Here is a 27074-nt window from a genome sequence, read left to right on the forward strand (position 1 = left end):
ATAATAAACTGGAATTGACATACAGATTCATGTGTTTGTTCATGTGTCAAAAACAACCAGGAAAGAAGGGTAATAATAATAATAATAATAATAATAATAATAATAATAATAATACCTCAAACTGTGCACATGGGACCCTCATGGTCATTCTAGTTAGGATCAAGAGGAAACCTATAGAATATGGAATCTGTGTAGACATCACTATTAAAATAAAAATATCTATATGCACTGAATGTGCTCTGTGGAAGTCATTTTCCTCCCACTACTTTCTGAGAATGTGACGTCTCTTTATGCTATTGATTTGTGTGGATAGATTTTATATTTTATGTGTAAATACTTAGATTTATTACAAACACAAAAAAAACAGCACACAGAGGGAAATGTACTTTTCTTCATGCCAAACTCTCAACGCACATTTTTCCTTCAACTATTTGATTCTTTTCACATGTGCTACGTATTGTGGACAAAAATAGATCTAAGATGTTTTCTATGAAGGATGGCACTTGAATTACCTTATGCATATTTTGTGACACAAAAGTTTATTTCCAACAATAGAGAAGATAACTTCTTCTGTGCTGCATGTAGCAAAATGGTTAAAGAAAAAAAAAAACAACAACACAAACACACATTTGCCCTGGTGTGCCCTATATTCCCTGCTCCACACTGCTAATAAAAGCCTTCCCTTATAGGAGCCAATGACAGGAAAGCAAAAATGAGCATGCTGAAACCCAGTGCAACATATAATCAACGTATTGAAAAGGCTTCTGCTATCAGAGAGCAGGGGACGTGTGAGGAAAAGGTCATGTTAGGTTAGTGGGAAATGAGTGCTTTGAGTGACCACATTGAATTTTATTTTCTTGCACATAAACAGGCGAAGTAAAAACAGAGTTCATAGCACTCTAGCAATGATACACCTAAACTATGTATACAGTATGCACACAGCAAATCAGCATTCATGCGACAAGAATCTGCCCTTTATACTGTCTGGCTCTGGAGGGGAACCTTTACCAGCAAACACTACTACACGAGGACAATATTCCACAATCAGCCGAGAGCTCTGATATCCTCCAACACCTGCATTGTCACTCCCTGCTGATCCGTTTCTTACACTTATTTCATACTTGCCAACTCTCCCGGAATGTCCTGGAGACTCCCGAAATTCAGGACAGTCTCCCGGGCTGCTGCAAGAGTTGGCATTTCTCCCGCATCACAGAATTCCTTTGTTAAAATGACACGATTCACAGAGAATCGCATCATTTGACGCGATTCTCTGTGAATCGCACCATTTTGCCCCTGCCCCCGCGAAAAACCATAATTTCTGTCGTGGGGCCAAAATGATGCGCTTGGCCCGTGCCCTGCCTCCTGGTCACGCACAAACAAGTTTCCGGGAGTAGGCAAGTATGACTTATTTTTGACTGTTGCAGTTGTAATAGGACATGCGTTGAATTCCCGACCATGGCCTTATCTGTGAGGAATTTGTATGTACTCCCCATGTTTGCGTGGGTTTCCTCCGGGTGCTCTGGTTTCCTCCCACACTCCAAAAACATACTGGTAGGTTAATTGGCTGCTAACAAATTGACCCTAGTCTTTGCGAGTTAGGCAATTTAGACTGTAAGCCCCAATGGGGCAGGGACTGATGTAAGTGAGTTCTCTGTACAGCGCTGCGGAATCAGTGGCGCTATGTAAATGGTGATGATGATGATCATCTGACTCCCTCTTGTCCTGTGGACTTACATAACCAGCTCAGTACACCTTGTATTATGCCTTTTGTTATACAATTGCCTACCAATCATGCCTAACGTCACTGTCTAATCTGTTTCTCTAAACACACCCATCTGGTTTCTCTGCTGCCCTTACGGCTTCCTATTCCCTGGCTCATACTTTACATCTTTTCTTCCTCTTTTCTCTCCTTTTACCGCTGCACCCTCTCACTTTAATCACCATTCCTGATCTCACCATTTCCTCGCTTCACTCGAAAGTCCTTACCATCCTTAATTTCCGTATTACTTTCAACTGTCTATTTCACAACTTCTCTACCTTTATAATGATTTGCTCCTCTCTCACTTCTGTCCTCTCCCTCTATCCCCGTTTCCCATGTCCAACTTTTCAATATTCTTCCTCCTCTTCACTCCCCCCTCTACCTCCCCATCCCCCTCCCTATTTCACTCCTCTTCTGTGCCCCTGGATCTGACTCGCTGCCCCCTCCACCATATTTTCCTCTCTCCTCCTTTTCCTCACTTACACACTTTCCCTCTTATTCCCTTCGCTGCTCTTCTCTCAGCGTCAGTGTGCTCCTACCTACCACCTCCCTCTCTTTCCCCCCAGGAAATCTATTCTCCCATGTCACTCCTACCTTTTGCCTCTCCCACTCATCAACCCCCTTGTCTGCCCCATATTCACTCCTCCCCCACCTCTTGCCTCCTGTCTGCTGACAAGTTCCCTCTTATTTCTGCTTCTCGTCCAATTCCAACCCTCTCTCCCTGTCATGTTCCTCGCTCCATATCTTACTTACCCTTGTAATCGAGCAACCCCAACAATCTCATCCACATCTCTTCCCTCTTTTCCTCTATCCTGTGGTCTCTAGAATGCCAGGTCAGTCTCTGTAACAAATTCACCTCTATCCATGATCTCTTTATCTCTAGATCCTTCAACCTGCTTACCATCACTGAAACCTGGCTATCCCCTGAGGACACTACGTCTCCTGCTGCTCTCTCTTTCAGGGGCTTGTCCTTCTCCCACACACCCAGACCTGGGGACCGGCAAGGTGGTGCGTTGGCATACTTCTCCCCTCCTGCCGTTCTTCCCCCTGAACCCTCCCTCTCTTTTTCCTCCTTTGAGGTACTCTCTATCCGCCTATTTCACCTCCATGTTGCTGTTATGTACCGTCCTCCTGGTCCTGTCTCTCAAATCTTTCATCATTTTCCCACCTGGCTCCTCACTTTCTTTCCTCTGACCTTCCCTCCCTCATCTTGGGGGGACTTTAATATCCATATAGACAATCCCTCAGACCCTGCTGCCTCTAAGCTTCTCTACTCCTCCTTTGGTCTATCTCAATGGACCTCCTCTCCCTCCCACCGCAGTGACCACTCCCTTACTCCCTTGAGATATATATATATATATATTTATTTATTTTTACACACCTCAGTACTGTCCCCTGACCTCATTAATTCACCTTTTCCTCTCTATGACCACCATCTCCTCTCTTTTAGAATCTACACCCCTCTCACCGTCCCCAACCCCCAAGTTTACACTCACCAGGCATAATCTTGACACAGTTGATCCTACCAATTTCTTCTCCTCCCTGAGCTCGCTACTCTCCCCCATCACCACTCTTTCATGCCCCGATAAGGCTGTCTCCTTTTACAATCGCACTCTTACAACTGCACTTGACTGTCGCCCCAGCTGTCGCCATAAAGCTTCGTCGTACCCTGCCGCAACCATGGCACTCAAAATTTACCCGCTATCTTCAAAAATGCTCCCACAGTGCTGAACAGCTCTGTAGAAAGTCAAGCACTCATGCTGACTTCCTTCAAGTTCATACTTGCCTCTTACAGTTCGACCCGATCGCTCTCTAAACAATCCTTCTTTAAAAGCTCTCAATCCTTTCCAATCCTTCAACCCCTCCTCTCCCACTCCACCCCACGCTCTCTGTTGTCGACTTTGCTACCCACTTCACCTCTAAGATTGACTCTATCCGTCATGACATCTCCCAGCAGTCCCTTTTTATTGACCTCTCTGATGCCTTCGATACCGTTGACCACACACTCCTTTTGCAAACTCTGAAATCTATAGGCCTCTGTAACACTGTCCTCTCCTGGTTTTCCTCTTCCATCCCCAACCGCTACTTCTCAGTCTCTATACATGACTCTACATCCCCCCTCTTCCCTTACCTGCTGACGTTTCTCAAGGTTCCGTTCTTGGCACCCTGCTTTTCTCCCTCTACACCTCCTCTCTTGGTGTTCTCATCTGCTCCCTTGGCCTCCAGTACCACCTCTATGCTGACGATACCCAAATTTATCTGTCATCCCCTGACCTCTCCCCTTCACTTCTGTCTTGTGTCTCCTGCGTCTCTCGGCCATCTCATCTTGGATGGCTCAACGCTTCCTTAAACTCAATATCTCCAAGACTGAACTTATTGTCTTCCCCCCTTCCAGGACTCTCCCACCTCCCCCCTCACTAATTCTGTTAAAAACACTACCCTCATCACTGTCCTACAAGTCCAATGTCTTGGGGTCATGCTTGATTCCTCCCTCTCCTTCAAGCCTCACATTCTGTCCCTCTCAAAATCCTGCTACTTCCACCTTCGGAATATATCCAAAATACGCCACTTTCTCACCACGGAAGCTACGAAAACCCTTGTTCACTTACTTAAAATCTCTCGCCTTGACTACCGTAACCTTCTCTGGCCTACCTGACTTTCACCTTGACCCTCTTAAGTCTATACTCAATGCTGCTGCCCGCCTCATTTTTCTCTCCCGCCATTCTATCTCCCCCCAACAGTCCTCCTCCTAACTCCATTCTCCCGGCTCTCTCTCCCAGTTAGTACAACCCTATCTGTGTCTCCCCCTTTCCTTTAGGATGTAAGCTCTCAGGAGCAGGGCCCTCTTTCCTTGTGTGCTCCTTCTACTATTCCATCACCTCCTGTAGCTCTTGGCCTGCTTCCCTAGCCCTGTTTTCTTAAGCTTCGGCCTGCTTCTCGCTAATTTCTACCATCACTTTCACTCATTGTCCCAGAAGTAATTTGATTTGCCTTACCATGTTACCAGTGTGTGTGTGTGTGTGTGTGTGTATATATTATATTTTTGTTCTTTCTGTATCATGGGTCACTGTTTTCTGTATATGTCATGTATGGAGCTGCGGACCCTTTGTGGTGCCTTAGAAATTACATATCATAAATAAAATAAATAGTAATAATAATAATACATGTATAGGTCTGCTATGCTGAGTATTTACTTTTTTGCAATACCATGTGCCATGCTTCAGGGGTACACCATGTATGTGCTTCATCACCATAACGCACATGCTAAATATTGACTTCATGGCAGTGCTGTGCACAGAGCACAAACTTTATCTTTTTTCACCATACCGATCATTCAAAGGGACACTTATTCAAAGAGTCACTTATAAATACGTACCCAAGCACTCATGTTTTTTTAAATTCTTTATGCAATCTAAAATAGAACATATAGATATGTCCTGAGCAAAGATGCAACAGTCATCATCATCAACTTGTACGACTCTACTGTACTAGTAGTACAAGCGCAAAGTGACAAATTTTACGCAGGATGTTATTAATCACAAATGCTCAACAGTAAATGAAGCCCTAATTATTTACTTATGCTAAGTCTCTCACAAATATGCATATTGTACTGACTAATTCCGTATTGGTTCACAACTTAAAAATGCCTAGCAATATATATATATATATATATATATATATATATATATATATATATATATATATATATATATATATATGCTGATGCCTTGTTGGACAGATGTGCACATAGAAAAAATATATATATACACACATATGTGGGGGCATCAGTAGCATGTGTTTCAGGTTTACACCAGACATACTTATACCCAGATATACTCATCCACACAACCAAGCCATAAGCACAAGAAAACAAACATTCATTACTAGCTTTGATTTAAATAAAAAAAACACCCAAAACCTCTATAATATAGCAGATATAATATGTTTTCGTCAGTACAAATAAGAAGCAAAACATTTTAAAGTATGCTAACAAAATCATATAATATAACCCATGATCAATGAAGAAAGAACCTCAGCTTCAGAGGTGAGGTTGCAATCAGAAATGATTAGTTAGTGCTGGCTAACATCATTACCATCAGCAGCTGCATGTATTCGCACCAGCCCTCATGTACCTGTAATTGACAGGGCTACCGATAGGCATATGTGCATCTCTATGCGGGTCTGTATGCCCTTCATTTTTTCAGTCTGCGATTGCACGCCTATTCCGTGTCCCACATCTCCAAGTGCAAATATGCACTCGAACATAGGTGTACGCTTTTTTTGGTGGGCATCCACTGTACAAATTTGCACAGTTTGTGTTAAGCAAACGTGCATATACCCAACTCAGCAGCCCCATAATGTGAACGGAAACAATAGCTAAAACACGTAGTAATGATTATAGATTAATTTCTGCTTGCCCTGACAAATAAAATATGTAAATAACATTTTAAGAAATGCTTATGGGCCTTTACATTATCACCACCATTGTACTCATATTTTGACAATTTTAGAGCAAACTACTTTTAAAATGACAGAACTGGTACAAATTCCTACTCATGAGAGTTTGCAATCTTGAGAAGATGTAAACACAAGTTAGGATTATGTCATATTCGATAACAAATAACAATAGTATCTGATTCATTGTTGCAGTATGCAAGACTTTTCCTCAAAACACACTGTACACTAGTTCTGTTGTATTCCAAATACTTGTTGACATGCAACTGTAGAAATTAAATCTTGACTCAGATGCTGCTATTTAACAAAGCAAAACTGGAGGTACAATAATGTATCATTGTGTAATAACATATATATTTCTAAATACACTTTAGGTCTGCCAAATGTAGGCTATGCGAGTCACTAGTCTGAACTACAGCTTCAATCTTAATAATATGTACACACACACACATATATATATATATATATATATATATATATATATATATATATATATATATATATATTCTCTCTCTCTGCATCTCTGTATCTTTATTAATTCTGATAGAAAAACAAACACTGCGTATATAGAAGTAGGTTTTAGACTTATATTCAGAATCAAGCAGGATAACCTGATCCAGCTGACATCCTAATGATTGTTAGGTGCAAAGGCTATGGATTTTCTTTCAATAAAAGCAAAAGTATTTAAGGTATAGATAAAAGACTTACTGCATGCTTAGTAAATAACACAAAATAAGATGCCCAACAAAGAAATAATTCAGATTTGCAAAAATACATCTAACTAAAAAAAATGATTTGTTGAAAAGGATGAAATCAACAAAGACATAAGAATTGTCAGAAGGAAATTTTCTGGTTTTATTTTTTAACTGCCAAAAATAGTAAGAGGTTTTGCAATTAAATTTTATATTTGAACCAACCGTTTATGGTGTATATTGTGAAGGACAGGGAAACCTTAAGTGAGCAATAAACTAAGTCTATAATTAATTCTCACACTTTTAGTACCTAACATATACTTGAAGATGGGATGAGTTACAGGCACTGATAATCCCCATTTGCAACACTATCAGAGCTACATGGAATCAATCCTGCACCTGCCCTTAGCTAAAAGGTGTACATGTTAATATGAGCTATAGGAATCCCCACCCCCAAACCTCCAAGAAAAAAAAAAGTAGTAGTAAATGCAATAATGCAAGTAGACCCCCAGAATGTTCAAATCACTAGTACTAAACCAAATTGGTAAAGAACAGGAGCATAAATGGTCAGCAAGCAAACTAAGTGTATGCAGATCCCACCTTTATTAATGGAAAGAAAATGTTAAATACTGCTTTAAAAGAGAAAATGCAGATAATGATACATTTTCCGTCAGGAACAAATTTGAAATATCTTTTTGTACCAGGATATTGACAGTCGCATAAAACTACTGGTAAAAACACAGCACAAAGCATCCTTTGTATGTCCGATATTAGTCAACTGCTGCAATGCTCAGAAAGTGACTCAGACAAGAAAACGTTCAAGTACAGCCTTCATGTAATGCTTAGGAAAGTATGCTGCATTTTCCAGCAACGCCGGATCTCTGCTAACTAGGCTTCATGGATCTATTGCAGGAGATTGATAAGGAAAATAGACAGGTAGAATATATTGTTTATCAATGAAAATAGACTGCAAACAGTACACAGAGTTCATTCCATGGTGAGACCACTGCTCCGCATAGCTGTCACTGGGCCTAGCTTATCATATAGTCACATATCATTTCCCAGAGACAGCTATGAACAGTATCATGACACAAATCACTTGGCAACAAACACTGTATGCCATTTTACTCAGACCTGCAGTATACATGCATCATTAAAAAAGTGGTTTCTCTTTCTCTGTAAAATGTTTCTTTACATCTAATTAACAAAAGGCATACAGGAAAAAAACATTGCAAAGCAATTTAGTGTCTTTAGCTGTACTGAACTTTAAATAGTAATGGTTTGTTTTGTGTGCGTGCCAGCTTTAATTGCTTCAGTAAGACTTCTGCCACAGAACGAAGACATGTGTACATAGATAAAACAAGCAGGAAAAGGCCAATTCGATTGCCCTAATAAAAGCAGAAAGGGGCTCATTTAGAGTTTAACACATTTGCATCAAAAGAGCAGGAATAAGATTTGTTGAGCAAAAAAGTGCACTTACATGCTTATTCTGAGCTGCACACAACTTACAATACTTACAAAACCCAATGTCACCAGAACCAGACTATGACAGACTGGGCTGGTGACATTATAATCATTGTTTATTTATATAGCGCAACCAAATCCGCAGTCCAGTATAGAGAATATTTATCACTCGCATCAGTCCCTGCCCCATTGCGGCTTACAGTTTAAATTCCCTAAAACACATTCGCACTAATGTTAATTTTGCCCGTTTTTTCTCTTGCCCTGAGAAAGCAAACAAAGCAAAACGCGCTTTGGCGAGCTTTGTTCATCTCTATTTCTTACCTGCTACTCTGGTCATGGCCCCAAGCTAGCTTCTATCAGGCAGCTAGCAATTCACCAGCTCCCTTATTATACCAACAAAACCCATGGCCACTATATAGATATTCTAGAGGTAGTTAGCAATTCACTTTTTATCTAATAAGCAGTACTCTAGCTCATATGCTGCTTACTATTACAGCTACGATCAGCGAATAGGCTATCTATACCCCTGGTAGTAGATTGGGATGATTATTTTTATCCCATTCCTTACTCATATAGGAGATCCTGCCTAAATTAATTCATCAATATGCTTTGTGACTACATATCATAAAGAACACTGTTCATGGGTAAACAGAATTAACCTATAAAAATCCTTGATTTATAAGGAGAAGCTGGTAGATATTATCAACACTCACCAAACGGTGAAGAAAGCTAATGGACATTAACCTCCTCTATATAGGGATAAGCTGCCAGATAGTATCAACTATTACATGAAATTTTACTATTAATAACAACATTATGGGTCCATTTTGATCTATTATAGAAGGTAAAATATAAGAACAGTTCCCTCATCACCTTTATAAACAGGAGATTAATTAAGACACAAATTAAAGTGTTTATTATTTGTAAAATTCAATAGACAAAGCTATTGCAGTTGAATCTGCATTTTAAATAACTATACTTAATTTAATCACCTGTCGAAGTTGTATAATTGCATGAACTAAAGTATATCGGTTAATATTGTTTTGCCGTGCGATTGCGATCAGTATGCCACGTAACACATGGCATGGCGCGATCACGCAGTAAAATATGCACGCACACACTCGCACTACTACATTTAGTTATTTATATATTTCATATTCATATTGGTTCCGTTCTACAGTGATTTATGAGCAGATAGTATTTAGTTTATTATTAGTTTATATATTATGATTATACATACACTTTAGTGTTATTTAAGGTTCAGGTTACAGGAAACATGTCATGTTTAGTATCATTTTAATCCCCTATTCATCAGAGGTTGTCCGGTTCATTCGGCGATGAGATTACATGCTCTAGTTAGCGATGTTAGGGAAATAAATGTTTAAAGTGATACTGACTGTAATATGTAAATAGACTAGCTTAAACTGGTTTCTGGGCGGGAGAATCATCTGGAATGTTGACCCTCACCCTTGGAGGGGTTTGTTTGAACTAGCCTATGACCTGTTTACACTGGACCCTCCTGAAGCCTGGACCTATAGAAGCAAGCCACGTCATCTGCATTCTTCTCTCTGTAACACTGAGTGTATATAATACAGATCTAGCTGGTATTAGCCCAGTCTTCTCTGACCACAGTATTCTGGAGTGAAGTACTGTAAGCTGGTACCAGTGGAGCGCAGCTTAGCAAGCACATGTGGGCGCAGTATGTATGTATGTATCTTTTGATATCGGCTGTACTGTATTATAATTATGTATTGAACTGTTAAATTTTGTATCTGCTAAAATAAGTTACTTTGTGCTTTGGAAACACAACACAATCGCTTAGACAATGCTTATTTGAAAAGAGCACCCGGAGGAATTACTTTAATACACCACTACCCTTTTGTTTTTATTATTTTGCGACCTTTTGTGGAAATGAGTGATAAAATTATTTTAAATGTATACAAGTAAAATATAGGATTTTAAGGGGGGTATTCAATTGTTCGTCCGGACCTCAGAAAAACTTGCACTCTAACACTATTACCCTTAATATGGTAATTACTCGCTGAATTTAAGCTCACAGCTCCCCGAGCTGCGAGCTGAAATTCAGCGAGTAAATTACCGTATGAACGGTATTTACGCGCAATATTACCGTATTAACGGTAATAGTTTTAGAGTGCGAGTTTTTCTGAGGTCCGGACGAACAATTGAATACCCCCCTATATGTGACTGAATACCCTGGAGTGTCCTGATATATACTTCTGCATTTTCCTTGTATACACCCCGGGATATGTGTCGCTTCTAACCAATACAATGGTGCTCTGACAGGTTAATAGTGGTAAGACCCCATGTTTAGTCCATTTATAAACTGTATCAATGTACTTCATTACTGTTAGACCCTACATGGGGTGCAAAAGATCCATGCTAAACATCATCATCAGCACGGGTCTTTGCACCAGTAGTGGAGAAAACGCAAAGGATATGCCTGTATAACCCCGTAGGAAGTGTACACAACATTCATCAGGACAGCAGAAGGATAAGAAAATAAAAAAAAGAAATAAGGTTGTCATGTTAACACTTTTTAATGTTATGACAATCACAGAAAACAGCAGAGAAGCGCAGAACACTTTAAAATAACTTTCCAAAGAAAAAGTGTAGTCTTTTAAAAATAAACCTCTGCCCCACAGTTGTCAATAGTTTTCTAATATTTGTCAAATACATTTTGCTGCTGAGCCGCTGCTTGTATACAGTCACATGTAGTACTGTAGACACACCGTGGTGTACTATAAACCCCATTATGTTACTGAACTCTGTTGGGTTGTCTGTGTTGTGTCATTTTCTACTTTTCGTACACATCCCCAATAAATATTAACTGTTGAAGAATATGCTCAGAACCTTACATTGAACATACAGAACATATGTACATACGACATGGTCAGTGTAGAAGAATGTGGAAATTTCAAGAGACAAAAACATAAAATTATACTGTTCCTGAAATTATAGACCTCTGGCAACTATGTAAATTTTGTTAACTAGGTCTAATTCGCACAAATGCATTTAGAAACACACAGTCTTGATATGTTGCTTTGTACATAAACTCACATAATATTAATTAAGTGATGCACTGAGTTAACAAGTTTATGATAATCTAGTTTTGTGTTTTTAAACATGTGCTTATAGGGACCTCCACTTCTCAAAACAGGAAGTGGCCTGTTTCCCCTTGCCTTGTAAAACTTATCTAACAAGTGTTAGATGTTGTTTTAGTGCATCACCTATCCTTTTTCATTATATTTTAATATGCATTACCACATTAAAACGCTGCACTGATCAATGCTGATCAACACACCGTGCCCAATTGACTTTAATGAATTGTTTTGTTAATGCAAAGCGGATATGCTAAACAGCGCAAGAAGATGTGAGGAAGCCCTTAAAATGGTTGTATGCTAAGTATTTTGTAGCTTTACTTAACAAAAAAAACCTAAGCTTCTGAAATAATCTCTACGTGCCAAGGAAGGAAGGAAGGGAAGCAACGTATGACTAGAAATGATTATCAGCAGTTTTATAGAGCTCTGAGCCCAACCAATCAGGAATAAGCTAGAATTTCCCATAAATTGCGCACAGAGATCATTATTGAGAATATCTGGCAGAAGTCCTCATTACTTGTAAATCCTGGGACTCGCCACATAGCGAGTAAAGTCCCTGCAGAACTGGAGATCTTAGAGAGTATTGCACCACTGTGCTTTGGGAGTCTCTGCTGGTTGTGTGACAACATTGTGGACTGAAGTGAGCTGTGTTTCACAGTAACAATGAAGTTTATTGGAATTATTACCATTAAATGCAAGATACAGAAATAAGTCTACCTCTGTATAGCATTATAGCCACTAGATACACTGCATCAAAAGTAAAACTACTGTACATGTTCCAACTGCTCCCTACAAAACTGTGGGCTCTTTAGAATTAAAGGGGCTTATTTAGACACTGGAGGTACCAGGACAACAAGAGGAAAAGCATAGAAGATTTCTCACACTGGGGTATACCACCTTTAGCTCATCATCATTTATTTTTATAGTGCTACTAATTCCACAGCACTGTACAGAGAACTCATTCACATCAGTCCCTGCCCCATTGGGAATTACAGTCTAAATTCCCTAACACACACACACACAGACTAGGGTCAATATGTTAGCAGCCAATTTACCTACCAGTATATTTTTGGCGTGTGGGAGGAAACCAGAGCACCCGGAGGAAACTCACGCAAACATGGGGAGAACATACAAACTCCACACAGATAAGACCATGGTTGGGAATTAAACTTATGACCCCAGCGCTGTGAGGCAGAAGTGCTAACCACTTAGCCACCGTGCTCCAAAATATGTGTATTAATAATTATTTTATTAAGCTTTTAAATTGAATGATTGTCAACAAATGCCAAAAATAAATAAACATTTTACACAATCTAGATAAAACCTTTTCCAGGCAGAACCTGAATGTCAAGGTTAAATGCTAAGTGTAAAGATGTAGAGATCAGGCCCATACACAGTTGTTTCTTAGCAACATGTAACTGTTAAAGCTCTTTAACCACAAAATAGGACAAATCTGCACATCAACATTCACTTCTAGTACATTGTGAAAAACAGGAGAGATAAAAACTCAATCAGGACTAGAATGGACACGTAATTATGTCACTCAATATGGACAGGCATTAGGCTGACATTACAGCACTCTATCCATCTCAACCTACGTACATATTTATAAGCCTTACAGAGCATGAGGAACCAATGGGTGGCTTCCACCATTTACTCTATAGAGGAGGCAGTTGTGGCACCTTTTATTTTTTCAAAATACCCTGATGCTCCGTTTCGCTCTCTAGGTGTAAAGTTCATCATAAAAGTCAAAGTTTAGGCTCCCTTCTATTTGATTATCAATTTTTTTAAGCTCTCAAAACTTGATTATTCCATTGACCTTTCAAAAGAGTCAATGTCTGAATTATGCAAATTAATTATTGTTATGATTAACCTTTAATTTTATAGTGCCAGCAAATTCCATAACGCTTTACAATTTGGGACAAACATGGTAAAACAATACTGAATAAAAGAGACAGGTAAGAGGGCCCTGGCTGCAAGCTTACAATCTAGAGAATGTTTAATCATACATTAGTCCCTGACCCAGTGAAGCTTACAGTCTAAATTGTTTACTAAACATACACTAGTGTCCACCCACAGTCCAAAAAACAAACTGGTGAGCAAAAGAACACATCTCCTAGCAGAGCATCCCCTGGTTAGAATAAAACTCATGGCCTGTGCACTGTTAGGCAGCAATTCTAACCACTGTGCTCCTAATAATAATAAGATAAGCTACGACCATTCTGCTAAATTTCAATAAATACTCATTGGGCATTAAAATGTGCAGAAAGATGTCATGTTTAAGTTTATCTTGCAGAGACAGTGTTAACGTCTTGTTACTTAGAGGTTCAGTGAAACATTTTGTTTGACCAGAGAACATTTGCATACAGACAAATGTTTAAGTGGACATTTAGAAGTGGCAGTATGAAACATGTAATGGGAATGTAAGTGAATTGAATCTGATAGTTTTAGAATGAAGGCAATAGAAGAAGTGGCGATATGGCATACCATCGTATACACCCCCACTTCAACTACTGAATACGACTATATATAATATTTTACTAAACAACATTTTATTTAGAGAAAGTTCAAATTGCAAAATCAATTTATTTTGCCCCTTTATTGTTACTGGCTCTTGAATAAAATATGGTATTCAATTTAAAGAGCCCCACATACTGTTTTATTTTATTTAGCAATCTTTCCATTAAAGTAATACACCTTACATTGTTGAATAAAAAGAGGCTCTCTAAACTGGAGTAGCCTCTGCTAGGCTTTGTTAGTGTTAACCACCAAGCTGGTCAGTTTATGGTTAACCACCTTCATTAACCTACTTATACTTTCACAGCTAAATTCGTACCCTTTATTGGTCAGAACCCCGCAGTGTTCAAGATAAAGATAACCATAGAAAGGGTATTGGAGTTTGGACCCCTTGACAAGTGAAGGATGGCAACGAGCTTGCAGAACGCTGCAGAGGAATAACTATAGTCTGGTTAGAGTGAAGCATATTTACCAGCCTCTATGATACTGACAAAATGGGTTTGCTATCCAAGCCTATTAAAATGAAATCTATCTACAGCCTTTCCTCCGATTAGGAAAACCTATTATCTGGACCTACTGCTAAAGTGAAAGACAGAACATCTTGCCCTCTGAACCAGAGTCCTGGGGAACGGAGCTCCCTTGGAACTTTATCCTGGTTCCACTAGTTGAGAACAATAGGCACAACATATTTGCTCCCAAGAATGGCCCTCAGTATAATCCAAAACAAATGCCACCTGGTATAAAAAGCTGGGCAATGCCACCCTACTTTTCCTGTCTCAGTACAAATGGGCTTATAGAAAAAAAATGTCTTAACGATTTCTATTCACATATGAGAGGTGACTGTAATCCTTCATGAATACAATAGCAGGATCATATACAAGGATCTATAACTTAATTTGTAGCGCATTAAGCTGCTTTTCTGTGAACATCTCCTCTACAGATCATACACCGCATAGAATGACTTGTCATACACGTAAAATTATACACGTATGTATTCCTTAATTTCATTCAGGTATATGCACCATTAGTATACATGAAGTACAAAAAAATATTTAGAAATGCAAAACATTTTCTACTAGGTACTTACCACATGTTAAAATATTCCAATACACAGAGACAAAGATTACAGTACAGAAAAAGATCCTATTTACAAATAGTGAAAATTATTTAATTTTTTTTTACATATAGTTTCAACGTCATTGATAAGATATCAATGATCAAAATAGGTTCTCAGATTGTAAACAAAGCAGGAAAAGGGCAATTATTTTAATGTTGTTTGTTTATCTAGAAGTTATTTTGTAACCATGATTACAGTGTATCTGACAAAACAAAAACAACTATTAGGACTATAGCAACTGAATGAGGCGACTGCACCATGTCATCCTTCTACTAGATTATAATTGCCAGGGCTAGCTGGAAGCACAACATTGGTTACATAATCATGGAAATGAATGTTGTACATGTGTGTCTGCTTTCACTTCCAGAATTTGCAGAGTCTATTCTTAGTTCTGAACAAACATTGCTGGAAACTTTGATCTAACTTTCAGGATTTTTCATAAGGAAGCCAAACCACGTTCTTTAGAATTTTCTAACTACGCAGCATTAAAACAGCATTTTCCTGCATCATACGCAGCACAACCTATTACTGTGGTGGACCATATAGATGATAAAATATGTGACAGAGGAGAGTTTACATAACCAAGGTTGGGAGACATGGGGAAGTCAGCAAAGCATGTTGCTGGCCATATCTTTTCATATAGTAAAAGAATAATTAAAAGAAACATTAAACTACCGTTCAGTCTTACCCAAACCAGTATTTCCTTCCCTTCAAAATGAAATTGACACATCTCTTTCACAATTACTAAAAGGCTATATTGATTTAGGACAAAAAAGGATGAATGGCAAAGCATCAACATCATCATTTATTTATTTATATAGCGCCATCAATTCCGCAGCGCTGTACAGAGAACTCACTCACATCAGTCCCTGCCCCATTGGGGCTTACAGACTAAATTCCCTAACAAAGACACACACTCACAAAGCATATTATGTAATAGGATGAATTATCAAGTTGTGCCATCACTGTCCACGACCCTACTTTTAAATCCTCCAGTTTTAATATATACAGAGCATTTTAGTTACTTTAGAGGCTATAACGCAATCATTTTGCCCTACAGTCCCTCATTACAAAGTGAAACTCCAACCTCAGAAAGCTTAAAAAAAAAAATATCACCTGACAACAAACAGATGGGACAGCCCACATGGTACATAGACTTTCTTCATTATAAATATATGAGGTTTTAGATATACTCCATAGCTCAGTAACACACTTACTTTAATATATATTTGTACACAACAGTGAGTGTAGCAGCTCATTAACATACTTGTGTCATTCAAGATGTAGATTCACAACACAGACATGGAATTAGTGAAAATGAATGTAAACAAAATTAATTGAGACTCTGTGCATGACCAAAATATATTTGAACTGAGGACAAAATATATTTGAACACAGGAAAATAAAATTGCCTGTGTTACATGCTTTTCCTCTTTAGTAAGTTAATTAGCCTAGTTTTAGGACTTGTAGGTGTCAATTTTGCAGTTTTTCACTTTCTCTCCCTTTATATTTTATTTAAAAAAAATAAGCATGTTTTTATCCATACAAGATCAAAATGTGGCAGCAGATTCCGGATGCATGGGCTGTAAAGGCTCAGTTGTATGCTTTAAAGTGAAAGCTACTTGCCTCTCCCTCTCTACATGTGGAAGCACAAGCATGGATAGTTTTACAATAATTGATTATTTACCATTCCGAATTCTACAGTGCTGTGCGGTGCATCTTATTAGACATATGTAAATAAAATAAGGAGGTACGGCTCACATACCAGGGGCCCATAGCTACGCCACTGTATAAGGCAGTGGTGCATTTAGCGGTCTACTTGATATACCAAGAAATGCAGCTCATACTATAGCGGGCATGGGTCTTTTATGTACAGCCATAGCAAGGTTAATAGACATGTAGTGAAATTAATAGACACGTTCTCTGCAGATAATAACAGTGCCAACCATGCTGTAAAAAGCGGAACACGGAGCTTCTGATAACTTCATTGTGATTATACAGTAATGCAGCCAACAGACACACAAACCACCCACAATGAAATGGCCATTAATTATTTTATAAATAATTGATGCTGTGATCCATTCACATGACACCTTCTATAAGAAGGATGTTAGGATCCGTCAACTAGAAGATATCAGCGTTTGAAAATGCACAATGGTTATGTGATGTTTAGATAAATATACATAGACTTTATTAAACATAGATGATACAGTAAGGTAAGCAAGTAAATAGTTACATTAGACAGTGTTACAATGAACATATGGGGCCTGAATCATTAAGGAAAGTAAGGCAAAAAAAAGGAGTAAATGTTCTCAGGGACAAACCATGTTACAATACAAGGGGTGCAAATTAAATTTCTTATTTTGCACAAGTTAAATACTGACTGTTTTTTCATCTAGCAGACAGATACGTGATAGCTTTATTTTTACACTGAAATTTAAAGTTGATCTAGGACATGCCCTACCCAAACTATAAATCTGGCCCCACATTTTAAATTTACCTCTCCCTCCAATGCCACATGGATTTGCCCAGATGCAAGGTTACACATTTTTTCTGCTTTACTCTCTTTAATGACTCAGGCCCATGATATTCTATATATACAGTGAATATAAAAAGTCTACACACATTTATTGACATAGCAGGTGTTTGTGATGTAATGCCTGAAATCAAGATAAATAATGTAAAACCTGTTTCCACCTTTAATGTGACCTTGTAACCAACAAAATTGAAAAACAAATAGATTTTTTTCTTTAGGAAAAAGTGAAAATAAAAAACATTCGTTGCATAAGCTGCACATGAGAGGTGCACACCTCTCATGGTTAACTAATCACATTCAAAATCACGTTCAAAGCCATTTAGCATATATCTGCCAGCAATGAAAGTGTTTGTGATTAATCCCAAATAAAGATCAGCTGATCCTGTAGGACTTCCTAGGTTGCATCCTACTGGGACAGTCATGGTCTGCAAGGAGCTTTCAAAACATCTACAGAATCTCATTGTTTAAAGGAACCATTCAAGAGAGGGGTATAAAAGAATTTCAATAGCTTTACATGTACCATGGAACACTGTGAATATCATCATCAATAAGTGGAGAAAATGTGGCACAACAGGGACATGGCTAAGAGTAGGGCGTGAATCACATCATCAAGACCCCACCGCAGTGAGCAATTTGGGAATCTAGCAGATGTCCGTGGAGAGTAGGTAAGCATGCATTTAAGTTTATTTTTGATTTTAGTTTACTTAGAGTATATTTGTTTTAGATTTTGTGCATTATTAGAATACCGCATATTTTACAAATGGTCTCTGAGTACTTTGGAATTTAAACAGTTAAAAGAATTAAAACATCCACTCAATGTACAGTGCTGATTATCATTCACTTCTGCAACCCATATAAGCAGAAGATATTTGCCCAAATGTAAATTACTCATACAGTCATACAAATATAAGCAGAGCACTCATGTACAATGAGTACTGTCACAGTTTCATCCCATGGGGTATGTAAATTAATGCAATTCTTCCTATGTGTGAACATTAATGGACATGTCCACAATTTTTTTTTTCATGTCCTCCAGTTACTGTTAAGATGATCTACAAACATCATTTTATTCTGCAGCCTTAACAACATTTACACTGTTTAGCTTCTCTGCAACACTAAAACTTTTAAGAAAGAGAAATAAAATATAAGGAGATCACGGTTGCCAATCAAATTCTATTATAGCGCCTAGGGAATAGAGGCGGCTATGATGCTCGAACTACTATCTTTTCAACTTGAATTAATACAAGATTACAGGAAAGGTAATAGCCCACAAATTATCGTATTTTGAATTACAAAGAAAAGAAAGGTGGTCTTTCTTTTCAGATCTGGGCAAAATATAAAGCCCACTGTCCATTCCAATAAAGCATTCACCTCTATGGGCCTGAAAACCAAGAGAGTCCCGCAAAAAAATGGGACTGCTGGGAGGTTTGGCTTTAGGAGAGAACTTGATCTAAGACCTATATTTGTACAGTAGGACTGAAATATGGTCTATGTATTATTGGAGCTCCAGTCCTGATGTGCATTTTAATTAAGAAATATCAAGGGATCGGACAAGCTAAAAACCCAAAAGAGCAGTTATGCTTCCTTTGTGCTGTTTTAGGTTAGTTTTCCTTGTAACTTCCATGGTCATTTTCATAACAGCTTATTTGCTCTTTGTTCACATGTCTTTTATATGTAAGATCACACACTGTACAATTTGTACAGGGCACACAAACAACGCTGCCTATATCAGACTTTTAAACTACAGAGGGTCTCGGTGCACACAATTCCTCTAATGAATTGTGGGTGGATTATTTTAAAATACTTCTGCACTGAGAGGTTGCTTGGAAACCATAAGCTGTATATGATTTAATATGAACTTTATTAAATTACATTAGTTTTAGTTGCACTGCAGAACATATGGGGCAATAACAGTTCAGTGCTACTTAGATTAGCTTAATACAACGCAATAAAAATTGCAGCATATCATAACATCCTATAATACATTATACATACATATATATATATATATAAATATATATATATATATATATATATATATATATATATATATATATATATATATATATATATACACACACACATACATACATACATACATACACATACTGGAAGATTTGTAAAGTAATTGAAATTAAGTGTGCAATTTGAAGTCTTGTCACACATATTTGTATCAGAACTAAAAGTTGTTATATTACACATTAGAATACAGCCATGCAATAAAAAAAGCAAATGTTCTGTATTCTTTTCAGGTTTTTTTAAATGCACCCCCTGTATACTCAAGAACACATACAACAATACAAAGTGATGTGCAACATAAAAAGAGCTATAAGCTTCAACAAAAGGAGTGATTTGTGACATGGTTCACTGCCTCAGGCTACAACAATGATTTAATCTAAGACTAGATCTAAGGAGGCCTTCACACGTCTTTTATAGGTCAAAAGTACCAAGTTACTTAAGAAAAACAACTAAACATAAGGAAGCCTTTTTGCAAACATATTGAAAACAACAGGCCAGGCCAGCGTATTTGTAGATGCTGAATATCACTGGTGGGATTAAATTTAAAAAAATAAAAATAAAAAGTCAAATAAAAACAAAACAAGAAACTGTTTGAAAATCTTGGCAGCATGGATTCCTGTACTCAAGAAGCACCCATCATCCTTTGTTCAAAATCCAACATATGATTAATTAAAGTGAACCTAACCCTCCTCAAAACCATCTGGTATGTTATAGAAGGGGAAGAATTATATTGTATACTTTTAATTATACTATTCGTTGTCAATTTTCAGTGGCAATCCATTCCACATCCCAAGTCAAAGCAGATTTTACTTTACTTGTTTACAGAACATTTGGTATGGTTGTACTTTATTAATGAAAAAGTAAAAGTGTTGTCATACAGACAATTAACACTAGTGATTTTACCTTCAGAACTGCTCATGTTTTATTTTTATTTCAGCTGGAAAAGCACAGCACTTTTAAATCTCATAGCTTAGAATGAGCTCTCAAATATAATATATTTCCATTAGAGTGTGTTTTTATTAGACATATCCAAAACTCTGCTGTCAGCTGTTTAAAAAATGCTAGAGCAATTAAAGTGCTTGTGTGACCTCCTCTCCGTTTTACTCATAGAAATGCCTCATTCCAATTTGGAGAGATTGATACACAATGCGCTTTAAAACATTGACTTTAAATCGCATGTTTGACAGCACCCTAATGGTTTGTACATGTTTGCAAGTTGGACGTGTCTGAGGTTGTCGTCAAGCAGATGCATCTGCTACTCATTCAGACCTATACGCATTATTTAACTCTATGACGTACATACGCATACACTTACGCGCAACTTTTCAATCACAAGTTCCTCTTAAACTTGCGTTCTTACGCTGATTCAGGCTCTATGTATCCAAGGTATTTTTGGTCCATCACCAAACAGAGTTTAATATCTGGGATGTATTTATAAAAACTAAAAAAAAAATTCAGCAATTCTTATAGTGCACAATTTTACCAATAAAATATCAATTTCCGTAATATACAATGCTACATACATTTAAACCAGTAAGAAAACATCTTCCTAGGTCTAATTCATCCACTAGTTCCGTGAACTCTGACAGTCCATGCTGCTACCAATAACAGGACCGTAGGCTCCCTTCTGTGCCCAGGCTCTGCAGCACTTCTCATGTGTGGCCAAACAAATAGGAAAATTAACTACCACTTGCTGGTTCATTTAGGAACTTTTTTTAATGGCAGGGGGTTTGTTCTAAAAGGTGGTTAATAGTTTTCTGCAGGTCAGGTATCCCACTGAAGGACACCAGCCCATTCTCAGTCTGAAATGATTACAGAACAATGCTTACACCAGTGATGGGCAAGCCGATATACTTCAAGAGTCATATGTGCGGCACTTTAACATCCAAAAGTGCCGCACATTACCCTAAATATCACTTTGACACTCCCACACAGGCCTCACTTGAAGCTCCTACGACCAACTCGCATGCGCCTCAGTGATCCCTACACTCCCCAAACAAGACACTTAAAAATTCCACATTTTTCAATCAGGCTTCCCTACATGCCCCTCACATGACACACAGATCTGTCCACATGCCCCTCATCTCCTTCCCCCCACCACATAGTGGAAGGTGGAAGAGAATGTGTTCCAGAATGCACTACAGTAACTCCTCCTCTGACTGGTTGTGCTGTGTGACTCTTTAGAAGTGCATAGAGGAGGTCACATGATGAGGAAGCTCGCACTCTGTCTTGTTGCATGCACGCAGAAAATAAGCAAGATCAGGAGCAGTAGGCTGAGGGCTGCTGGTGAAGGCTCGGTGGGCCGCCTGCTGCACACCAGTGGCTTTAATTAGGAGAATGTAAATATATATATATATATATATATATATATATATATATATATATATATATATATATATATATATATATATATATATATTTTTTTATTTTTTTTTCATTCTCCTAATTAAAGCACACACATATATACATATACACACACATATACACACACACACGTGTATATACACGCGTATATATACCCATACATACATATACACACACACACACACACACACAATAGCACAGCCATTTATCATTGCACAGTACAGAAGCTATTTAAAACTTGAAAAGTTTCATCAATATAGCAGGACCATAACTTTGAAGCTATAAACAGTTAGGATAATGTTAATTATCTGCTCTTCAGATAAATCCATTACTGGCAAAAGAAAATGGCTATCATTTGATATGATTTTCAGCCAACAAAGCACAGCAAAAAATACTTAATCCAAAACTGTGACATCATAAAACATACTGCTGACTGTTCAAACCCACAAATACCAAACTCCCAAGATACTGAGCACACATTTCTAAATCGTTCCTGTTCTGTTAACCGCTTCAGTATCCCACATTTCTTGCACTCAAATTCTGCATTCTTTTTAATGATGCAGACTATGGAAAAATATCTATTGAAAATTTGAATAACTGATGATATATTTAGTATTCCTGTAAACAAAGATATGTGGCTAAATAAATACTGAACCAAAAACACAAGCTGATTCAAGAACATTCACAAATATATATGCAAGTGTTCCCAAAACAGTGCTGCATACACTTGTTATAAGACAATGATTTAAATCAGGGTTGTCCAACCCGCGGCCCAGCACGCCTGTAAATGTGGCCCACAAGGAGTTTTGGTTGTGGCAAGGGGGCAGCACTGTTAATGGAAAAAAAAAATCCTGCAAAAAAAAAAAAAGAAAAAGAAAATACTTACCTTGCGGTCACGTCAGCTGGTACTCCGGCTCCCTCCCTTGTCTCCTCCTCCGTGCGGCGCTCGCAGTGAATGTCGGGCGTGATGTCATCACACCCAACATCCATTGCGGAGCGCAGCACAGAGGAGTCACCCGCGCGAGAAGAACAATCAGCAGCACAGAATTGGAGAAAAGAAGAGAAGAGGACAGGAGAACAAGCCGATTAAAAGGTAAGTTAAGGGGGATTTTTTTTTATTATTTCAAGGGACACTGACCAGTGAATAAAAGTCACCTGGTCCTGGAGCATCATGGACCTTATCTCCCTGCTACATACTTCTACTTGTAATACTAATGGGGCATTATATATTATTCTCTTTGGCCCATTATAAGTTGTTATCCCTTAACTAACATAGTGGTGTAATTAGCAAAACAGGTCACAATTTGGGGGTCACAGTGATGTATGTCAGGTACCGCAGGCCTGGTCAGGGCACCCTGATATACAATGCCTAGCTTAAATGCCCTTTATTGATATTGCATCGAAACAATACAAAAAGTGATTATAGTATAATAACTAGAGAGGATTTTTTGAACAGGGCGATTGAAGTATAGGGGGATTTGAAAAAAAAGTATATATATATATATATATATATATATATATATATATATATATATATATATATATATATATATATATATATATATATATATATATATATATATACACACACACACACACAAGTTAACCCGTGCATGATACTCATGCATTCTAGTCAAATCAAGCTACTTAAGGTGTTAAAAAGGTTCTTGTCATGCATTTGGGCCATAGCCCAGGCCTCAACCACTCCCCACGGTCACCCCCGGCAACCACCAACCACTCCCAACGGTCACTTCTCCAAGAACTATATATATTAGTTTTTTTTTAAATCTTTATAAACACTTTTAACAATTAACAAATTAAATTAACAAATTAAAAACATCTTAGTATACCAAATTTCAGCTCTTTCTGAATTTTTTTTTCCACACACACTAAGAATTTAGTAGGTCAGTGTATAACTCTGCTCAGCAGGTGGCGCTGCAGCTTGGTTTTATTTTTTCCCACACACACACAGACAGACAGACTAACACACGCCACTAGACATTTATATTATAGATGTTAACTATGTTTTCTATGGTTTTTTGGATGATCAGCTATCGTTATTTTTAGTGTATCTTATGTGCGGCCCAAACCAACTCGTCGTCTTCCAATGTGGCCCAGGGAAGCTAAAAGGTTGGACACCCCTGCTTTAAATAGTATATGATAATGTTCTGCCGAATATATTCAGTTCTTAAAGGGTACCAAGAGAATTTTTTTGTGAGTGACCATAATGGAATTCACCAAACTAATCTCTAATTTTAGTGATCCAGTAGTCCCTCCCCTACAAAATATGTATTTAGTACTCCAGTAAACTAACCATTTGTAAACAAGAGGCGAAAATATGGTTTTAAGCTGTTCTGCTGCTTTTGCTTTCTAAAATCCAAATGCTGCTCTAAATGGGGTATATATAAAGCTGCCACTGTGGGTCTGTGCGGGAAAATCCCAAAAACATACCAATATATAACAGTAATAGTAACATTACTTAGCGCCGTGGGTCATTATTACTGTTATATATTTAAATATTAAGTGTTTAAATGTCATAATGGTCGTCAGAGTGCGTTTACAGATGCGCCTGGCCCTTTAAGAGCAGCTTTAAACCTGTTGTCATGTGTTCTGACCTGTAACCTGCCCTTCTCATCAGCTCAGCTATTTAAACCTGCTTTGTGTACAGGACAGTGCCAGAGTATTAGGCTCCAAACCTTTACTCCAGTGTTCCTGTGCATATTGTGGCCGATTCCTGTATATTTTGACCCAGACTGTTCCTGACTTCTCTTCTGCATGCCGTTTGGTATTGTTTATTCCCGATTGTTGCTGACCCAGCTTGTTCCGACACTCGTTCCGTTTGCTGATTTAACACCTTGCAGCCTGCTTGTGTACCAGTCACAGCTACGATGACCAGACCCTTCTTGCTGTTGATACCAGCTTGTTACACCTGGAGGCAGCACAGAGGGCCATGACCTGTGAACCCACTAGCAGCAAAGCCCAAACCTCTTTGCAGGGGTCCCTGGCGAAAACTGTGAGTTTGTTAGACTCCGCACCTCTGTTATTAACAGCGCTAATTCAGGTTGACGAAAAAGAATCCACTGTATTTTTCTAGAATTGTGACCGTATACTTCTCAACATGGGATTGGGACAAAATAGGCACCGGACAGATTTGAAAAATCCCCACCCAGAATGGCTCACATCCTTCCAAGAGACGCCCTCGGGACGAAACTCTGAACGATTTTCTAAGCCCATCCCTTTTACGGCCCTGGAATTCTGATGGATGGGAGGTATGCTAAAGTGTTAATAAGCTGAACTTTAAGTTTTACTCTTTCGCCATGCACATTTTCAGGCAGTTCCAAGGACCAAGAGGTTCACCTGAGAGGAGAAGATTAAGTCTATGCTTTATGTTACTCATAAACCTTATAGTCTCACTTGCATCAAACAGGAAAAAGCCAATTGCTAATTGACAGATATGGTTTTAGTGCAGTGTTGCACCATGTGCAACATTAATAAATAACATTTTTTTTATTAATTGACTGGTGGAATCTATTAACTTGTGTATGACAAATCCACAAAAACCAAAACAAAACAAATGTAATAACTGCTGCATAATGGTGTCTTCTAATGAAAGCAAAGTTTATTCCAATCCAAGTCACTTATTTGTGTTAAAGCAGAACTGTTTTCATTGTTGAACGAGACATTAACCAGCAATAATAAAATAATTTATAACATTTTTTCAAATTTGTACCAGGCCATAAAGACACCAGCCAAGAACAATACAATATAATCCTTTGTCAACTGAATGTTTCTCTCTTGATCCATCAAATGAGGTCTGACAGCCTCGGTCATCCCGAATAAATTCTGTGGCACTGACTGTCTTATGCAAATCATTGCAATCCTTTCTGATAAACAACAGCAGCAGTATACTATTCTTTATCAATTCTATCTGTACCTGCATGCAGTGCCGTAACTAGACATTTTAGTGCCCTGGGCGAGACAGGGCACCGGCGCCCCCCATCTATGTGGGAGTGGCATTTGACAAGTGGGTGTGGCCAACCTAATGTGTGGGTGTGGCTAGCACTTTACTAAAAGAATTCTGTTACACATATTTGCAAATGCAAATATACACACATACATATATATATACATACATACAGTGGTGGGATTGAAATAAATTAACAACTGGCTCTCTGCCCTAATGACCATTTAAAGTATGCAGAAAATATATAGCGAACGGTATTCTAATATCTAATGCACTTAATACTCTAATAAAAAAGTGTCTGTCTGTTAGGGAATTTAGACTGTAAGCCCCAATGGGGCAGGGAGCATTACTATAGGATAACAAACAAAACCCAACAACAAAAACACTTTTTTAGAGCTTATGTTCAAGGGCCCCTATAAAGGATATAATTAAGAATTATATTAAAAACAGGCTGAAGTGGCTCAAAGTCCCAATAAACACCAGTTCGTTTTGAAGGTCACCAATGTCCGGTGAAAAATCTCAAACAAAAAAATAACACACAAAACAGCAATTGCATGTGCATATGGGGTGCAAGTTTGTAGAGAGAGAGAGAGAGACAGAGGCAGCGAGAGAGAAAGAGTGATAGAGACAGAGAGACAGAGACAGAGAGACAGAGACAGAGGCAGCAAGAGAGAGGGAGAGAGACAGAGGCAGCGAGAGAGAGACAGAGGCAGCGAGAGAGAGAGAGAGACAGAGGCAGCGAGAGAGAGACAGAGGCAGAGGCAGCGAGAGAGAGACAGAGGCAGCGAGAGAGAGACAGAGGCAGCGAGAGAGAGACAGAGGCAGCGAGAGAGAGACAGAGGCAGCGAGAGAGAGACAGAGGCAGCGAGAGAGAGACAGAGGCAGCGAGAGAGAGACAGAGGCAGCGAGAGAGAGACAGAGGCAGCGAGAGAGAGACAGAGGCAGCGAGAGAGAGAGAGAATAGAGATACTACACAGTTGTAAACAAAAGCTGAAAGAGAAATAGGGAAATGTGAATGAAAATATAGAAGGTAAAGAGAATACAATTATTGGCAGATTACAGAGACCA

General features: G+C 38.3%; 1 protein-coding gene across 2 annotated transcripts in view; it reads right to left on the reverse strand.

Annotated features, from left to right (window-relative positions):
- Nucleotides 1-27074, reverse strand: part of ELMO1 (engulfment and cell motility 1) — a 292489-nt gene that overhangs the window by 236522 nt on the left and 28893 nt on the right. The window lies entirely within an intron of this gene.

This window comes from Mixophyes fleayi, chromosome 5, assembly GCF_038048845.1.
Source record: "Mixophyes fleayi isolate aMixFle1 chromosome 5, aMixFle1.hap1, whole genome shotgun sequence".
Classification (NCBI taxonomy): domain Eukaryota; kingdom Metazoa; phylum Chordata; class Amphibia; order Anura; family Limnodynastidae; genus Mixophyes; species Mixophyes fleayi.